Source organism: Bos taurus, chromosome 22 (genome assembly GCF_002263795.3).
Source record: "Bos taurus isolate L1 Dominette 01449 registration number 42190680 breed Hereford chromosome 22, ARS-UCD2.0, whole genome shotgun sequence".
NCBI classification, from domain to species: domain Eukaryota; kingdom Metazoa; phylum Chordata; class Mammalia; order Artiodactyla; family Bovidae; genus Bos; species Bos taurus.
This window is the reverse complement of record NC_037349.1, coordinates 10,343,676-10,362,318: the sequence shown is the minus strand read 5'-3', so window position 1 is coordinate 10,362,318 and position 18,643 is coordinate 10,343,676. Positions and strand designations below refer to the sequence as shown.

The 18,643-nt window shown below is 41.9% G+C and overlaps 1 protein-coding gene and 1 long non-coding RNA gene across 28 annotated transcripts in view; one reads left to right on the top strand and one right to left on the bottom strand.

Moving 5' to 3' along the window:
* LRRFIP2 (LRR binding FLII interacting protein 2) overlaps positions 1-15,259 on the bottom strand; it is a 108,936-nt gene extending 93,677 nt beyond the window's left edge. For 26 of the 27 annotated variants that reach the window (XM_005222411.5, XM_005222418.5, XM_005222420.5 and 23 more), the window contains exon 1: positions 14,991-15,202. The gene's annotated coding sequence lies outside the window, so the exon portion shown is untranslated. 27 annotated transcript variants of the gene reach the window in all.
* Positions 15,260-15,340: 81 nt separating this feature from the next.
* LOC100848011 (uncharacterized) lies at positions 15,341-18,450 on the top strand. Its single transcript, XR_239312.5, has 2 exons — positions 15,341-15,568; positions 16,155-18,450. It is a non-coding gene; the product is annotated as an uncharacterized lncRNA (long non-coding RNA).
* The last annotated feature ends 193 nt before the right edge of the window (positions 18,451-18,643 follow it).

The following is an 18,643-nucleotide window of genomic DNA, read 5'->3' as shown; positions in this document are numbered from 1 at the left end:
TCACATGATGTACTCTGCATATAAGTTAAATAAGCAGGGTGACAATATACAGCCTTGATGTACTCCTTTCCAGATTTGGAACCAGTCTGTTGTTTCATGTCCAGTTCTAACTTTTGCTTCTTGGCCTGCATACAGATTTCTCAAGAGGCAGGTCAGGTGGTCTGGTATTCCCATCTCTTTTCAGAATTTTCCACAGTTTATTGTGATCCACACAGTCAAAGGCTTTGGCAGGGGAGGGAGGTGGGAGGGGGGTTCAGGATGGGGAACATGTGTACGCCCGGGGCGGATTCATGTTGATGTATCCCAAAACCAATACAATATTGTAAAGTAATTAGCCTCCAAGTAAAATAAATAAATTTATATATATAAAAAAAGCAAAAACAAAGGCTTTGGCATAGTCACTAGAACAGAAGTAGATGTTTTTCTGGAACTCTTGCTTTTTTGATGATCCAGCGGATGTTGGCAATTTGATCTCTGGTTCCTCTGGCTTTTCTAAATCTACCTTGAACATCTTGAATTTCACAGTTCATGTATTGTTGAAGCCTGGCTTGGAGAATTTTGAGCCTTTGCTAGTGTGTGAGATGAGCGCAATTGTGCGGTAGTTTGAACATTCTTTGGCATTGCCTTTCTTTGAGAGTGGAATGAAAACTGACCTTTTCCAGTCCCATGGCCACTGCTGAGTTTTCCAAATTTGCTGGCATATTTAGTGGAGCACTTTCAACAGCATCATCTTTTAGGATTTGAAATAGCTCAACTGGAATTCCATCACCTCCACTAGCCTAGTTCGTAGTGATGCTTCCAAAGGCCCATTTGACTTTGCATTCCAGGATGTCTGGCTCTAGGTGAGTAATCACACCATTGTGGTTATCTGGGTCATGAAGATCTTTTTTTGTATAGTTCTGTGTATTCTTACCACCTCTTCTTAATATCTTCTGCTTCTGTTAGGTCCATACCATTTCTGTCCTTTATTGTGCCCATCTTTGCATGAAATGTTCCCTTGGTAGCTCTAATTTTCTTGAAGAAGATCTCTAGTCTTTCCCATTTTATTTTCCTCTATCTCTTTGCACTCATCACTGAGGAAGGCTTTCTTATCTCTCCTTGCTGTTCTTTGCAATTCTGCATTCAAATGGGTATACCTTTCCTTTTCCCCTCTGCCTTTCACCTCTCTTCTTTTCTCAGCTATTTGTGAGGCCTCCCCAGACAGCCACTTTGCCCTTTTGCGTTGCTTTTTCTTGGGGATGGTCTTGATCACTGCCTCCTGTACAATGTCACGGACCTGTCCACAGTTCTTCAGGTACTCTGTCTATCAGATCTAATCCTAGGTATGAAGCAACAGTAAAAAGAACTACCTGTCCTCCTACTAAACTTACAAGGGTGTGTTTTCTTTTTGAAATATGTGTAATTATAACTGAAATACTTTCATGAAAAAAAGTAAAAATCAAAATATGATAGAAGAATAGGATATCTGCCACTGATAATAAAATAGAAGGGATCAGAATTAAGTCCCAAAGAGGGGGGTAATTAGCTTTAGACTTTAGTTTCTCCTTCTGACTGGGAGTGAATTCTACTGACAATACTCACATTAACTCTATTCTATTAGTTAAAAAAAGAAAACTTAGAACATAATACAACAAAAGAAAAAATTACATGAATAAAGACAATCATTTTAATTTCTTTTTAATCTATAGCAAAACAAAACACTAAGCTGAAAATGACCCAAACTGACAATAGCTTTAAGTCAAGGCCAGTCAACATGATTCAATAAATTATGGCATTAGAAAACTCATGGGAAGCAAATAAAGACAGGGACAAGTTTGATATCATGCCTACAAGGTATAAAAAGGTGACAAAATGGCATGTAAAGTGTGATTGAAATTATGTAAAATTTTGTACATATGAATAATAAATGGCAAAGGAAACTGTATAAAAATTATTTTTTCTTAAGCTTTATATATTGTAGATAATCACCTTACCAAAAACTGATTTAAGCTACTAAAGCTATAATTCTGGGGCTACCTCATAGTATGAAAACATGCAAAGAATAATCAGCTTTGACACTGTATTAAGTTGATGAAGGGGGAAGATTCATTTGACCTGAGTACTACAAAGTAGGACTATAAAAATTTATGTTGGTTATATCTGGTAAAATCATAATTTTCTCACAGATTTCACACCAACCAAGACTCTTATGGACACAACGAAATTCTAAGTAAACGAAAAACACATTATTAATTTTAAAAAGAATGAACACCATTAGATTAACCTTAAAAATGTAATAAAATGACAACTCTGACTGGAATCAATAAGTCAAAATTAGAACAAAGAAGTAACCATTAATGTTACCAAGTCTTGGGTAAGACATCAATGTTCAACTCTACATGTTTTTATGATTAGAGCAAAATTCTTTGAAATTCTGGGTTTCTCTTTAGATCCCTATGACTCTTCCACCATGCATTCACCCACTGGGGGAAAAACAGTGGTGGCACAGGTACTTTTATAGCAGAAAGGAAGATGCCAACATTTCCCTTCTCTTGGGCCATGCTGGTCAGGTTTGTGTAGCTTAAACTTGTCTCAGAAAGACAAAATAATTCCCTGAAATGGCAGGCAAGGTACTGATTAGGCTCATAAAAGGAAGAAGCCAACAGGTAAAATATGATATAAGTACAGTGTTCGTGAGGGAAGGATTAGAGAAGAGAGCACAGCTGTGAGAGTCGGGGATCCATGTGCCACTCCAATCCAAAGACACAGGCAACGAGGGCCACTCCAGACACAGTACTTCTGCTCATAAAAGACTCAATACCAACACTTGGTGGGCTCCTTTTTATAAACACGAACAGACCTTCCCATACCTGCTCATCCACTACCCCCAACCCCCCAACACATACTGACATTCGCACACACAAAGAAAAAGAAATCATTAATAACTTCTCTGGGACTTCCCTGGCGGTCCAGTGGCTAAGACTCCACTCTCCGACGCAGGGGGCCTGGGTCTGATCCCTGGTCAGGGAACTAGGTCCCGCATGCGACAACCAAGATCCCACAGGCTGCAACTAAGATCCACTGCAGCCAAATTAATTTTTAAAAGTAATAACTTTCCTGAAGTTAAGGCCATGGGTCACCAGATTCAAAAGGCCTACAGAATGTACAAGTCCTGAATCTACACCAAGGTATTTCATAGGGAATTCTTATAGTTAATTTCAAACATGGGAACAAGAATGATTTTACAAGCTTTCCAGGGATGAAAAGATCAGGTCACAGATAAAGGATTAACAATTAGAATGCTTTCAGTCTTCCGGAAAGAAAAATAATTCTGGCAACAAGAAGACAAGAGTGATGCCTTCACATTCCTGAAAGAAGATTACAGACCCTCTGTGTGGCTTAAGCCCAGCCACACCGTTCTGTTCTTATGCATGCACGCTCAGCTGTGTGTGTGGGTTAGTCACTCAGTCATGCCCGACTTTTTGTGACCCATGGACTGTAGCCTGCCAGGCTCCTCTGTCCATGGGATTTTTCCAGGCGAGAATACTGGAGTGGGTTGCCATTTTCTCTCCCAGGGTCTATTCTCAAACTTGATTACAAAAGACTTCAGGCTACCATGTTTTCAAAAAACTTATCTTTTACACCCTATGTTAATAAGTTACTAAAGGTACCTCTCTAATGAAAGAGAAAATCAAAAAGAAGGAAACATAGCATACAGGAAATAAATCCAAGACCGAAGAGGTGAACGGGATCAAGCCATCCCAGGGTGACGGGCATCCCAGGAAGAAAGCTACAGACTGAAGCAGTCACTGGTTCCAGAGACATAACAGAGGGCAGCATCGCCCAAATCTCCACAGCCTTTGAGACTTCTTTTTAATATGAGCTGAGCTGGCCCTGGTTTTTAATCTGAATTTAGTCTCTCTTGACCCCATGTTGATGAAGTTCCCACGGTTTCACCCCCAGCTGCCTAGATGGGAGGGAGGCCATATTTCACACCATGGATATATTTCTCTTTTACCTACTGCTAACAGATAGAGCAGGAAGAGCCTGAAAGAACAGTGTACTTCCCCAACCATATTTCTTCTTGGTACTTAATACCTTGTAAAGACTTCAGCTCCACCAAGTGCCCCGACTGTGATGAGTCTTAGGGTTTCTCAGGACTTATTAGCAAACTTTCCCAAGGACTTAGCAGAAAGGACTCAAGAAAGACTCTGTCCAGCTTATCTGCTCCTGTCAGCCTTCATTTAATAGTGGCAACATGGGCCTTTCTGTTCTTAAGTAGGTTTAGATTTGCCATTCAGTTTTTCAAAACTGTCAAAACAGAGCCTGCCTAGGGATAAGTACTATGGTAGAAATTGGCCTACTGTTCATCGAGTCATTTCCCTTTCTGGCCCAGTTATACTACATTTCTGGGGCTTCCCAGGTTGCACAGTGGTAAAGAATCCATTTGCATGCAGGAGATGCAGAAGACTCGGCTTCGAACCCTGAGTCAGGAAGATCTCTAGGGGAGGAAATGGCAACCCATTCCAGTACTCTTGCCTGGAGAATCCCATGGACAGAGGAGCCTGATGGGCTACAGTCCACGGGGTCTCTAAGAGTCGGACATGACCGGGCAACAGAGCACACATGCACGCTACATTTCACGACCTTCCTTGCATTAGGAGCAGCTAGTTGACTCAATTCTGGCTCATGGAACATGGACAAAAATGATGTATGTCCAGGCCCATCAAACTTGCCATGGAACCCACCACACTCCCTCTCTTTGCCCTTGAATCTGTCAGCCAGAGGCAGAGAGTTCAGTCAAGTGTAAAAGTCTCTGAGTCCCATGGAAAAGCAGAGTCACGAGATGAAAGTGGTCTGAGTCCTCAGGTGACTGTGTGGAACCAGCTACCCCTTCGCCAGCGGGAGTGAGAAAGAAGCTTTAAAGTGTTAAACTACCGAGACTTCGGTGTTTGTTACAGTAGGTTAGCCTAACCTGACAGACACGAAAAGGTGATCAAACCATTCAGTTTCTCAAAATTAAGTCACAAATTGACTAGGAATACATATTTGGAGGACGGGATGTGATTACAGAGCAAGGCAGGGAATGGTTCCAAAAGAGTTACTGCCATGTAAAATGGGATTATGATTACTGGGAGGGGAAAGAGCTGCCATTTAAGAATATTGGCAGGAAACTTTGAGGATACTGAATGTTCAACTTCTTGGCCTAGGTAGTGAGACCAGAGGTGCTTATTTTATTATTCTTCCTGAAACTGTATTTTTGTTTTCTATTTCTCTATAGGTATTTCACAAATAAACCACAAATTACTAAATCAGAAAGAGCAGACATGTGAAAAATCTATTGGAGCATTTGGGGAAAATAAGGTGACTAGAAAACCCCCTCCCCCTCCACAAAAAAGGTCCTTAAATCTCGGGGGGTGGGGGGGTGGGGGCGGGGAGGGGTGGGAAAGAAAGTTAAGCAAGAAAGGAAACAATCATGGTATTAATTCTTGGCTTAAGTCGTAAATAGTATTTAGTTATAAGGAAGACACAACTATGGATTTAAAATTGCAAAACTAGAATGTTGCAGCGAAAAATAGAAGAAATAATGAAAAAAATACTACAAAACGATTAAAAAACAGCAGTTTTCCACCATTTGAAGATACTCTGAAGTGCATATATGTTTTTTACACAAACATAGGTTTATACAATATGTGCTATTTTGTAACCAGCTATGGCTGATGCTATGGTGGCTTCCCACTCTCGTTTACATCTTTGTGTGAACACCTCCCTTGGAAACTGGGCAGAACTCATGACTTGCTTCTACCAACAGACTATGACAAAGGTTACAAGATGTCATTCCCATGATTATATCACACTACATGGGGCTGTCTAACCTGAAGAATCGCCCTGGGCTTTCCTTGATGCTTTGATGAAGTGGTCAGAACATCCAAGGGTCAAGAACTTCAGGTTGGCCCTAAAAGCTGAGAGCAGCCTTTAGGAGCTTGAAGACAGCCTACCGATGACCAAGCAACTTCTATTAAGCAAGAAGCCTCAGTCATAATTTCACAAGAAAATTAATTCTGCCAAAAACCTAAGTGAGCTTAGAAGCAATTTTTTCCCCCAGTTTAGTCTTCAGGGGAGAATACAGCCCAGCCATGAAACTGTACTGCATGAGCTGACTGCAGCTTCATGAGACCCTAAGAAGAAGACAGTTTAACTTTGCTCAGACTCCTGCCCCCAAAGAAACTGTAGGATAATAAATACAGGATAATAAATGTGTGTTAAGTTGCTAAATTTGTGCACAGAAAGCAAATGCAACTGCTTTTAAAACTGGATGAATGAATTCAGCAAAGTTGTAGGGATAAAAAATCAACACAAAAGATCAGCTGCATTTCTATACACTAATAACTGAATGAACAACTAAAAAGGAAAGAAAAAAAATACCATTTACGATAAGAAAAAAAGAACAAAATACTAGGAATAAGCTTAACCAAGAAGGCAAAAGATCTGTTCACTGAAAACTACAAAATATTGCTAAAAGAAATGAAAGGACACATGAATAAACAGAAAGCTACCTCCTGTTTACGGACTGGAAAACTTCATATTGTTAAAACGTCAAAACACCCAGAGAAACCTACAGCTTCAATGTACTCTCTACAAATCCCAATTACAGATTCTGCAAAAATGGAAAAACCCATCCTAACATTAACACTCCTATGGAATCTCATGGGACCCCAAATAGCCAAAACAATCTTGAAAAAGAAGAAAAAGGAGGCATCACGCTTTCTGATTTCAAAACTTACGAGAAAGCTACAGTAGCCAAAACGTGTTACAGGTGTATAGAGAGACACAGAGGCCAATAGAATTTAACAGCACAAAAATGAACCTGGCATACATAGTCAAATGATTTTCAGCAGGGGTGTCAAGGTCAGTTAATGGGGAATGGACAGTCTTCCCAACGACAGGTGCTGGTAAAACTGGAAATCCATATGCAGAAGAATAAAGTTGGACTCTTACTGTATGCTGTATACAAAAATTACCCGTTAGTAGGTCAAAGAAATAAATATAAGAGCTGAAACTGTCTGTAAACAAAAAGGCTTCTGATGTTTGACATAGCAGATTTTTTGAAGAGGACACCAAAATCGCAGGCAACAATAGGAAAAGTTAGAGGAAGTGGACTTCAAAACTAAAAACTTTTGTGTATTAAAGTACACTATCAACAGAGTAAAAAAAATCGACCCATGCAATGGGAGAAAATACTTGCAAATCATATATCTGATAAGAGATTAGCATGTGGAATATATAGAGAACCCCTGAAACTCAACAACAACCCATTCAAAGATGGACAAAGGACTTGAACAGCTGCTTCTCCAAAGATACACAAATGATCAAAAAACACCTGAAAAGATGCTCAACATCATTAATCATTACGGAAATGCAAGTCAAAACCACAATGAGATAGTACCACTTACCCACTAGAATGGCTACTATTTTTAGAAAGAAACAGAGAGGGAGAATCTTCGACACAAGAGTGTCAAAGATGCAGAGATGCCAGAACTTCTGTACACTATAAAATGGTGCAGTTGCTACAGAAAATGGTATGGCATCACAAAATTATTGTATGATCCAGCAATTCCACTTATGGGTACACATCCAGAAGAAAAGCAAGCAGGGCTCCAAATAGATATATACCTGTGTTCAAAAGCAGCATTGTTCACAGGAGCCAAAAGGCGGAAGCAACCCAAAGGTCCATCAACAGATGAATACACAAAGTATTTATATATCCATATATGATAAAAATATTATTCAGCTTTGAAATCAAGTGAAATTCTCATACATGCTACACAACATGGATGAACCTTGAAGACATTATGCTAAAGGAAATAAACTAGCTATTTTATAAGACTAATACTCCATGAGTCTACTTACATGAGGTGTCTAGAGCAGTCAAATTCATAGGGACAGAAGGTAGAATGTGGTTACCAGGGGCTGGGGAGCAACGAGGATTATTGCTGAATGGGTAAAGAGTTTCCCTCTGGGAAGAGGAAAAAGTTCTGGAGATGGATGGTGGTAACGGCTGCACAACAACGTGGATGTCCTTAATTGTACACTTAAAAATGCTGGAAATGGTCAATTTTATGTTACATATATTTTACCACAATTAAAAAACACTTTGGATAGAGAGCAAAGGATGAGTGTAGTAAGACAGCAGGATAGAATCTTATTTCCTTGACTATCCATTTGGACGTGGGGAAAAACATCTCATCTAAATCGGATTTCTTGGGACGTCCCTGGTGGTCCATTGGTCAAAAGTCCACCTGCCAATGCAGGGGACACAGGCTTGATCCCTGGTTCAGAAATACCCTATGCTGGGGGCGCAATTCGGCCTATGGGCCACAACCACTGAGGCCTGTGCTCTAGAGCCCACGCTCGGCGGCGAGAAGCCCACACCACAGCTGGGGAGGCCGGGGTGCAGCAACGAAGACCAGTGCGGCCAGAGACAAGTCAATAATTTGTTTTTAAATGGATTTTTTTTCTATTTTTAGTCCTATAATCTTTGGATCATTTAGCAACAACATATACGCTTACTAATTATGTTGTGATTATACAAGAAATAACACAATAAATACAATTTGTTACTGTAAGTGATTAAACCATTTAACAGAAAAATAAACACTTCAACATCCTAACTCCCTGCACACAGCATAGTTTAACTGCTCCTAGCTGTTAAAATGTTTCTATTGAGAAAAGTGGGAGATATAGAAAGAATAACAAAGTGATCAGAACAAACAACTTAAAAGTTAAATCTGTTTCCTAAAGCTGTAATTTTATATCCAAACCAGTTAAAAATTTCCTGTTTCTAGAGAAGGAAAACTAAGACATAGAAGGTTCAAACTGAAAACAATGGGAAAAGATGACTGTCATTTTTAAAGGAGGATTTTAATAATCTATTTCTGAGAAAATAAAAACACCCTGATAAGCCCTTGAACTTCAAGATTTTCCCAACCTCTTTTCCACTCTCCCTCTGCTGTGCTCTCATCTCACTTTTTTTTTTGGAGGAGAAGGGGAAGGCAGGGACAGGGAAGCAATATAACAAGATAATAGGAACATGACAGATAACAGGAATAGAGAGAAAAACAGTGATTATTTTTTCTATTCACACTGAATACTAAATACATCATCATCATCATCAAATGCTAGCAATCCAAATTTCTGAGGGAAAGGAAAAACTCAATTTTCTGGAGTGCCAGCCTACTCTAAAGCAAAAGAAAGGAAAACGGCTGCAGGTTTTGCATCTCTAAATGCAGGCTGTGTGCCAAATTCTTCCAACCACCTCCACTCTAACCAAGGATTTGGATAAATATGGTGACATGAGCCTTGATCAAACAAGTGGCACGCTAAGCTCTTTAACAGCTTTCTGGCCTAAGAAGCTCTGAGATCAGTTAAAGAACGTCAAACCCAAGCACTTTACTAAGTACAGAAACACCAAGGTTTCATGAGAAAGCATCTGGTACAGAAAGGCAGCTATGCTGGGACACAGCATCTGGTAATAAACCAAAAATTTAGAGCGAGAACTTTCTGATATTATACATGGGGCTGCACAGTTCTATGGGAAGAAGAGAATGAGAATTCAGGAAGAAGCTTATTCCTCTGTATAAACTCAATAATCCTTTTTAAGGTCTCTGAACTGGACTACTATTTCAGCTCGGGACATGGCCTCCCTACTGGGGTAAGAGTAACGTCTTTTCCCCTGGTGTAGAGCATTAGACTGATTCTTGCCAAACACTCAGAACCAGACATGACATCAATACTGCGCTCTTCCTTGCGCATTCTTCCACAATGCTGCCCTCGTTAGCTTTCCTTAATCAAGCTCACCCCACACAGAGGGAAAACAAAAGGAACCTGGATCTTAGACATGCACGCTAAGCACATTTTCACCCCCAAACTGAGCCTTAATCTTCCGAAGGCAAAGGTCCTTTATAAGCTCCCTCTTCTGTTGCCATCTTCCTAAACCGCAAGCCTTCCTGACTTGCAGTGGGGCCAGGACACATTGTGGTTATGTGGTAGGTTCTGTCAGGAGAGTTTTGACAAGGCCTCAAAATAGACCCTGGGCACCGGCCAAGGAAACTGCCACTCACAAGTTCCAACTTTGTCCTCATACATTAGCTCCCCAGCACTTCCTACCCACCCCCGCCCCTGCCCAGGCTCTCCTTTTAAAAGAGTAAAGATTCTTGAACTCTTGCTAGTCTTGAGTACGCTGTATAACATTGAAATTAAAAATGAAAATCTTCCTTATTCTGCTCAGGAACATTTTGCAGAATAAAGACTAAATCTGTACCTACCTTCTGCCTTGAGAAATTAATCCATCAATAGCATTCTGGTTTGTAAAATGATTTTTGGGTCTCAAATCCCACAGAGGTTTATTTTATTATTAATAGATTAGGATGTGGAAGGTAAAGGAAGCGAAAAAATAGGCCATTTATTTCCCATGTGACTAATATTTGGCAGCAGACTTCTGCAGGGCAAGAAGTGAAACTGTGTATGTTTTTAATTGATATTGGTCATAAAATCCTAAAACAATCAAGCTACTTCAAAAGGCACTCATTTAACTAGTATCACCTAATATAAATGAAGTAGTCTGTCTATAATCGCACGGTCTTCAAAGTACAGTGCTTCTACCTTTCCCAGTATAAATAAAATCACCCAGCTGTCACTCTAAGGGGTTTAAAATTACCTTATAAAATACACTTGCAGTATATTTTTAAATTGCAAGGAGTAGAAAGGATACAAAATAATTAACAGCTCTTTTCTCCTACAAGGTTAAGAAGAAAGGTAATTTCTATTATAAAATGAATCCCAATATAAGCTTGAAATACATTTTTAAAATTTCACAATTTAAGTCCCAACCTGCACTCACACTTCCAGAAATAAATCCCACATACACACTTACACACCACAGCGAAGGCTTACACATGAGTTGTTCATTACAGCATTGTCGTTGTAGTTTAGTCACTAAGTCGTGTCCGACTCTCTTACGACCCCATGGACTCTAGCCCATCAGGCTCCTCTGCCCATGGGATTTCCCAGGCGAGAATACTGGAGTGAGTTGCCATTTCCTCCTCCAGCGGATCTTCCTGACCCAGGGATAGAAGCCTGCATCTCCCGCATTGACAGGCAGATTCTTTACCGCTGAGCCACCAGGAAAGCCAAATGTCTGGAACAGGGAATGTTAAACTGTGGGAAATGAGCAAGTTTTGTTTCATCTACATTAGACAGGTCAGCTAGTCTTTTTTGAAAAACAGATGGACATATGTGCTAATATAGAATGATCTCTAAGACACATCAAAGGTCAGAAAGAAAGAGACAGGGCATTTTTTTTCTTAACACAGGAGATTATATATGGAAGAGAAATTTTGGAGAGACACACAGGAAACCATTAACCGGAAACCACTGCTTGGATTACGGAGTTGGGTGGCAGAGGGAGTCAAGCCTAGAAGTTTATCGTGGAAAGGAAACTTCCTTTTCACCATGGGACATTTTCTTTTAAAATGTTTTATCAATTTTAAAAAGTTCTACAACCACTGAAACAGAAGGGAGCACTCTCCTTCTGTGGATGCAATTTTCCACCTCTTCTTAATCACCTGTACTCTTCTTATCTACTGCTCTTCCCATCTCTGCTGCTGCTGCTGCTAAGGCACTTCAGTCGTGTCTGACTCTGTGCAACCCCATAGACAGCAGCCCACCAGGCTCCCCTGTCCCTGGGATTCTCCAGGCAAGAACACTGGAGTGGGTTGCCATGTCCTTCTCCAATGCATGAGAGTGAAAAGTGAAAGGGAAGTCGATCAGTCGTGTCCGACTCTTCGCAACCCCATGGACTGCAGCCCACCAGGCTCCTCCGTCCATGGGATTTTCCAGGCAAGAGTACTGGAGTGGGCTGCCATTGCCGTCTCCTTCCCATCTCTAGACCAAAACAAAAGCACACATATGGAGCAAATCTCAGAGCTTCCACGAGAAACAGAATCCCTTCTCCATCCCCCAATCAAAACAAAGATATAACAGAACAAATGAAAAAGCATTAGCATACAGTAAACCCAGTTTTTAGCCCAGTGTTGGATTCCTTTTAAGTCTGCCTTAATTTATTGAAGGCCAAAGTTTTAAAGTGAAAGCACAATGTGCAGCACAGATCATTTCTAGTGGTGTCCTATCTATTATCTTAAAAAGACAAAGTGGAGCAAAGGGCAACGTTATTTTGCTCAACCCTTCTTTCTGAAGTTTTAAAAGTTGAGTTTTGAATGATGGTCATAAACTCTTTACTGTATCTAACTGAATAAGGTGGTACGTATTTCCGGTTAAAAGACCATCTCTCCATTCCGATCCTCCAGAGAGAAAGCAAAGGCAAAGGCCTATGCCACGGCCTATTTGTAGGTATGATGGAAAGTGAGCCTATGGTGAGGACAGAATGTGTTTCCTCTAAAATGATCCTCATCAACATTCCCAACATGGTGCAGGGAGATTCCCTGCCCCCCCCCCCCCCCGCCCCCACGCCCCATGTATCTTCGATTCTGCTCCTCTTCACAATAGAAGCAGGGTAAACAATTCACAAAGAGCTTTGCAAAAAACTGTTCCCTCTCATTTCTAGTAAAGATCTGTTTTTGTTTTGAGAGAAAAAGAATCTACTTTGCCAAACATATTCTCTGAATCAGTTTTTCCCTTCATTGTGGAGATGCTTAAATCCTGACCTAAGAAGGATTCTCTTACCCATCAGGACTGTCAGTTCGGGTGATTTCCACAAGGGATTTTCCAAAAGGGAATCTGTTCAATTGGAAACTGAAACTCACTATTAGTTGGACAAAAACCAAAACCAATATTAGGGAACACTCTGAATATAAGAATGGATATCCAAGGAAATAAAATGCCAAAATTTAGTTCAAGAATTAATAGAATTTACTAAGCAAGATCAACAGGGCAAATTTACCATTACTTAATAACTGATAATTAACTATAAAGTTCTTTATAAATCAATATAAGTTGATTTCCAAAAAAGAAGAAATCAAGGCTAAGAGTATCAAGAACTCTGTGATTCAAAGTCATTTTGCTTAGCAACACTTTAAAAGCCAAAAATGATCAAGTTACATTCCAGTAATAAAAAGTTACTTCTAATTTAAAATGAATTCATTCCCATAGTGAATCACTACTTTAATATACACTTTCTTCTATGACAGAACTGAAACAGGAGCTCTGTATAGTCTTCCCAGGGGTCTCCGTGGTAAAGAATCCGCCCACCAGTGCAGCAGAGGCAGGTGAGAGCCCTGGGTCAGAAGACGCCCTGGGGGGAGGAAACGGCAACCCACTCCAGTACTCTTGTCTAGAGAATTCCACGGATTGGACTCTGGAGTCTGGTGGACTAAAGTCCGCTGGGTCACAAACAGCTGGACACAACTGAGCATGTATAAAGTCTCATTCCACCTTTTTAAGGGCAGATTTTCCCAAATGGGTAAGGTCTTTCCCTCAAAAGACTGCTTGTTCTCTGTACTGCAGATTCTTTGAATGAACTTTTTCCTACCTTAATGATGGTAGCTGTCCTTTTCACTGACATTTATTTTGTTTCTAGACATTTATCTTCCTGGAGTGGGTAAAATCACAACAATCCACTTAGGAACAAACTATTCTAAATGCTAAAGCTTCTGCAAAAGTCCACTATTTGTTTCTCTACCATACTTCATGACAATAATTATGCAGCAACAAACCTAACAAAAGCCTCAATGCAACACTTCCTAGGAGAGAAGGTATCTAATTAAACAGGCGGTAACAAACCTCAAACTTTCCTCTATTCCAAGTTTAAGAACCTTATCAATGATTCATTCACACTGCAAGTGACCTAACTTCCTCAATGAATCACACTTTCTTAAATTCTTATTCTAAATGAGTATAATAGTCATCATCTCTACATGTGTTGAACACAGCATCAAGTTGGTCAAACTAATTCTGTAAGACCTTCAAACCACAGCGAACCTCAAGTCCCTGCCAAGTAACTTATCTGCAACACTTTGCCTTTTCCAACAATTGCACCTCTCCAAACTGATGCATCCCCAAAATAAACATTTAATCTTGAAACACTTATTTTAAACACTAAGAACTGATTCATCCACACCCTGCCCTCCATCTCTCTGGTTCCACATTGTGATGCCGTGAAAAAGTAATGGCCACTTATCCTCATACTCATCCTTTAATCAATGAACCTATACTACACTTTTTCTTTTTAGGGCAGAAGTGCTGAGTCATTAAATGGAAACTCAAAGAAAAAGAGTTACAAGCAGTTGAAGTTTAGGATCCCATTATTTCCCTGGCCAGGTCTCCACAGCCTGATGTTTGTATATCCCACGGTGGAAAAAGCAAAGCAAACACTTGAACTTTTTTCCCCCCTTCCCGTCGAAGAAAGAACAAGAGATGGGTTTCCTTAGGTCCTCTGGCTTCCAGCAACATACCCACGGGCACGAGAAGCAGGCCCGGCCGGAGCTATATAATTTAACAATCTGGGTGTGAATAACACCTGGCCGTAGTCAAGCATTAACCCTGACACTCCTAACAAGGGCTTGTTCTGGTCCTGCTTCATTCAGTTCGGGTCAAGGAGGAAGGGGAAAAAAAAAAAAAAATCCCATACAAGCTCTACGCCCTCCACCGGCCTGACGCCTTTCCCCGGGTGGCCGGCCGGGGACAGACCGAGGGAGTGGTGCGTCGGGGAGAGGGAGAAGGAGCCCTAGCACCCAAAGAGCAGAGACAGCGGCCCGAGTTCATTTCTCCCACAATGGGAGAATCGCTGTCCCCGCCCGCCGATCGAGGCTGCGCGTTCGAGACCCGGCGTGATGCCCGAGGACGCCGCAGGCAGGGGGCGACCTCGACCCCGGGGCCCCCGGAGGGGGCCTGGCCCCCAGCAAGGGTCGGCGGCAGCGCGGACTTCGCCGAGTTGCAGAGGCCGGGAAGCGGGGGCCCCGCTCCCCGCCAAGGCTGGCGGGAGGAGCGGCCCTTACCTGCGTCCGGGCGCGGGCTGTGGCTGCGGGCGCCGCCGGGAAGGGCCGGAGCGCGGCTCGCCGACCGGGAGCCTGCCGGAGTGAAGGGCGAGGGGCGCGGAAGGTAGACTCGATGCCAGGTCCCCGGCCAGGCGGGCCGGGCAGGACGCGGCGGCTCCCGGCGCCTACGGCCGGTCAGTCAGTCACGCCGGTGTCCCCTCGGCGCCGCGGCTGAGACAGCGGGAACCGGCCCCCGGGAGGAGCCGCAGCCCGGGCGGCGGGCGGCGGAGGCGGCGGAGGGGCGGGGCCACAGGGTCGGCGACCCGCTCACCCGGAAGTACTTGTGGTCGCGGCGGCGCGCGCTGCGCGACGGGCTTGACCCCCCGCGGCCGACTGCGTGCCGCCGGAGGAGAAGAGACCCGGGACCCCGAGAAGGGTGGAGGCTCGGGCGGCCTCCTGAGGTGGCTCCTCCAGGCCCGCAGGGCCCACCCCGCCCCTCCGCCCCCAGGACGGGGGTCGGGAATGTGAACTGATGCGCGTGCCCGTTGGCGGCTACCCCTGCCTCGGTCACCTTAAGCTGTCCGGCCTAGAGGGCTTGGGTGAGTGGGCCGGGGCGGCAGTTCTAACCGTTGGAACGTAGGTGGGTGGGTGCGGTCGAAGCCCTAGAAGCCTTATTTCCAAAATGAATGATTTTGAAATGATTTCCGGTGAAGAAAGCTGGGGGCGGGGCTGGGGGGAAAGGGAGTCTGCTCAATATCTGATGGACTCTGAGCTGTCATTCAGTCCGAGAGTTTCAGTCGGGATCCACCAGCTTCAGGGCCCTGAAGAAAGACCAGAGGTCCTGCTCTTTGGGAAGCTCATCTTCTAGTGGGGTGGACGGATTTAAGCAAATAAGGTTGACAGATTGCGGTGAGACTCCGCAGGTGATACACAAAGGTGATGAGAGATCCTGTAGGCGAGACCTCTGGCAGGAGAAGACCTCCACAGGGAAGTGGCAGTTGGGCAGCCTCCTGAGAAGAAGGCACAAAACACTTCGATACAACTTTACCTCCGGGACAGTAATAGGTTCCAGGACCCGCTGAATAAGCCCATGATTCCATGTTAAGAACCTGGCTCGAATGCCTTATAAGGGCTGTTTGTGTGCTGCCCACCCCTGCGATTTCAGAAGGCTTGCTCACCTTTCAGAGTTCCTGAGGGCTGGAGTGCGGCACTGCGAGGGAGGCGTGGATTACGGAACTGTGGTCTTTAGGCAGAGAGACACCAACAGGTGGCTTCATGGCAGGAGGATCATACCATCAGCCTTGGAAAGACAAAGTCTCTAACCTCGCGCTCTTTCTCTTGCCATGTCGCTGTTTTTCTCAAACCTGTGAACAAATATTGAAACTTGTTTTTACCTGGGATCAAGAGGGGCTTAATGTCCCCCCAAAATCATACTATGTTACGATCTGAATAAAAGGATTAATGACGTGTTTTGCTCAGTTAAAGATAAACTAAAAAGCAGACTTGCAAGAGAGAACCTATTCAGGTACCTGAATAATACCAATAATCCAATAATGTTTATTAAGTATTAGTTTATGTGACTGCATAATTAATGGAAAGACTGTTTGGAATGATATTAGGATTGGAAGGGACTTCCGTGGTGGTCCGGTGGTTAAGACTCCGTGCTCCCAATGCAGGGGGTCTGGGGTTCAGATCCATGGTTGGGGAACTATTAATAGATCCCACATGCCACAACTAAAAGATCAGGCATGTCACCAATAACAAGGAAAAAGATCCTTCCAGCCACAGCTAAGACCTGGTGCAGCCAAATAAATAACTACAAATAAATGTGTGTGTATGTGTGTGTGTGTGTGTTTAGGATTAGATTCTCTTGCTTTTTAAAATTTTACTTAGTCACTTGTTTCATCTCATATCAAACTAACAGAGAAAGAAAGTTCTTGCTGTGTCTTCTGGGAAAACCGGGAGGGAGCTCACACAGTATTTGCACAACATTCTACTAAACTCTTAAATACATTATCCCTTTCAGGACTAGGACCGACCTTGAGATATGGGAGTTATTATACCCATTTTAGTAATAAAGTCATTGAGATTCAGAGAAATAATGATTTGCCTAAGGTAACAAAACTAGTAGCTGAGAGAATCTGAGATTTGAAACTGAATTTGAAACTCTCGTCTTTCTGGCCCCAGTACCCCTTTTACTTTATGCCGTGTTGCTATAATTTTAATATTTAAGAGGGAAATATAAATGAAGCATCCAGTCAAGCAAATGTCTATGTTGCTCTTGTAACTTTATTATGAAAGTATACTTTAAGGTAAAGTGCTATAAGGCAATTTTGGAAATTCTCTGTTTTTATTTCTCCCACAGTAGGATATTTGCCATCTGTTACCCCCCCCCCAAAAAATTTCACTTGTTTCGCATGTGTCTTTTGAAGGCTCCCAAGAGTGTTCTGATGCTAACATTTTGTTATTGCAAGGGGATCCTTACTAAATGCATCACTCTGAACTGTTTCACAAGCAGTCTTTCCCTGCACATTCTTTCCACCAAAAATATGTGTTCCCAGATCTTTATGGAATATTCTGACATGTGAATGCCCCCAGGTCTGTGTGAGCTAGCTGCTTTAGGGACATATTAATAGATGAAGGAAAAAAATTTTTTGAGCAATGAGGTGGTAGGATTTGTACATTTTTGTTCATTTCATATCAAATCCTTCACATTTTTCTTTGATGATGTCAAGAAATAAAAGTTTTCCTTTCTCAAGAGCAGATACTCATTTTTGCGGTTTTCACAAAATTGACTTTCGCAGACAATGCTATGTTTCACTCTAAGCAGTTCTCTGGAAAACATTAGTTCAAACATTAAAAATAGGATGCTACTTTTCAGGCCTCAATCTTTTTATTAGTAAAGTATGTGTATGTAAGCACACTTTGAAAGCATTTTAAAAATTTTAAAAACTCCTTTCAAACCCGTGGAAACCTAGCAAAGCAACTCTTTGTTTATGTGTATTTGCTTTAAATTCTGTTTCCAAAAATGCTTTCTTATCTAGATTTACTACTTTTTCTTGCTTTCCTTTTTTTGGTGAGGAGGGGAATTACAGACTCACCAGAAGTTACAAAAATAATACAGAAAAGTCCTCTTTACTCTTTATCCAGTTTCCCCCATTGGCAGCATCTTATATATCTATAAAGCATTATTAAAACTAAAAATTGACATTTCACTGTCTTTTGATTAGTAGTTTCTTTCTGTGTTTCATCATATTAAAAATTTACCATTTTGCAACAATTCATTTGGCTCTTCTCTCTTTCCTAAATTAGCAAATGATAATATTAATAAGCTTGCCACAGTGCTTGTCTAGAATTACAAGTTCACTAAAAAATTTTGTGAGTTAACACACTTAAATGTGATTTATTTGTAAGATTTTTGCTTTTCCTGCTTATATTGTACCGTATCTTCCTGCCCTAATAAACCTATAAATTTATACAACTTGCAAATGTGTGTTTTAATATATACCCTCTGACCACTGAAATATTTGCAAAAAGATTTCTATTAAGGAAAGCAAAAGTTCTCATTTGACAGAAAAGGGAAAAAAAGTTTGTAAACATCTAATTATTCACATGAGAATGCTATGATCTGTTGGTTCGGAAGCCATATCTCACGGCTAATTCTGACTCCGTCT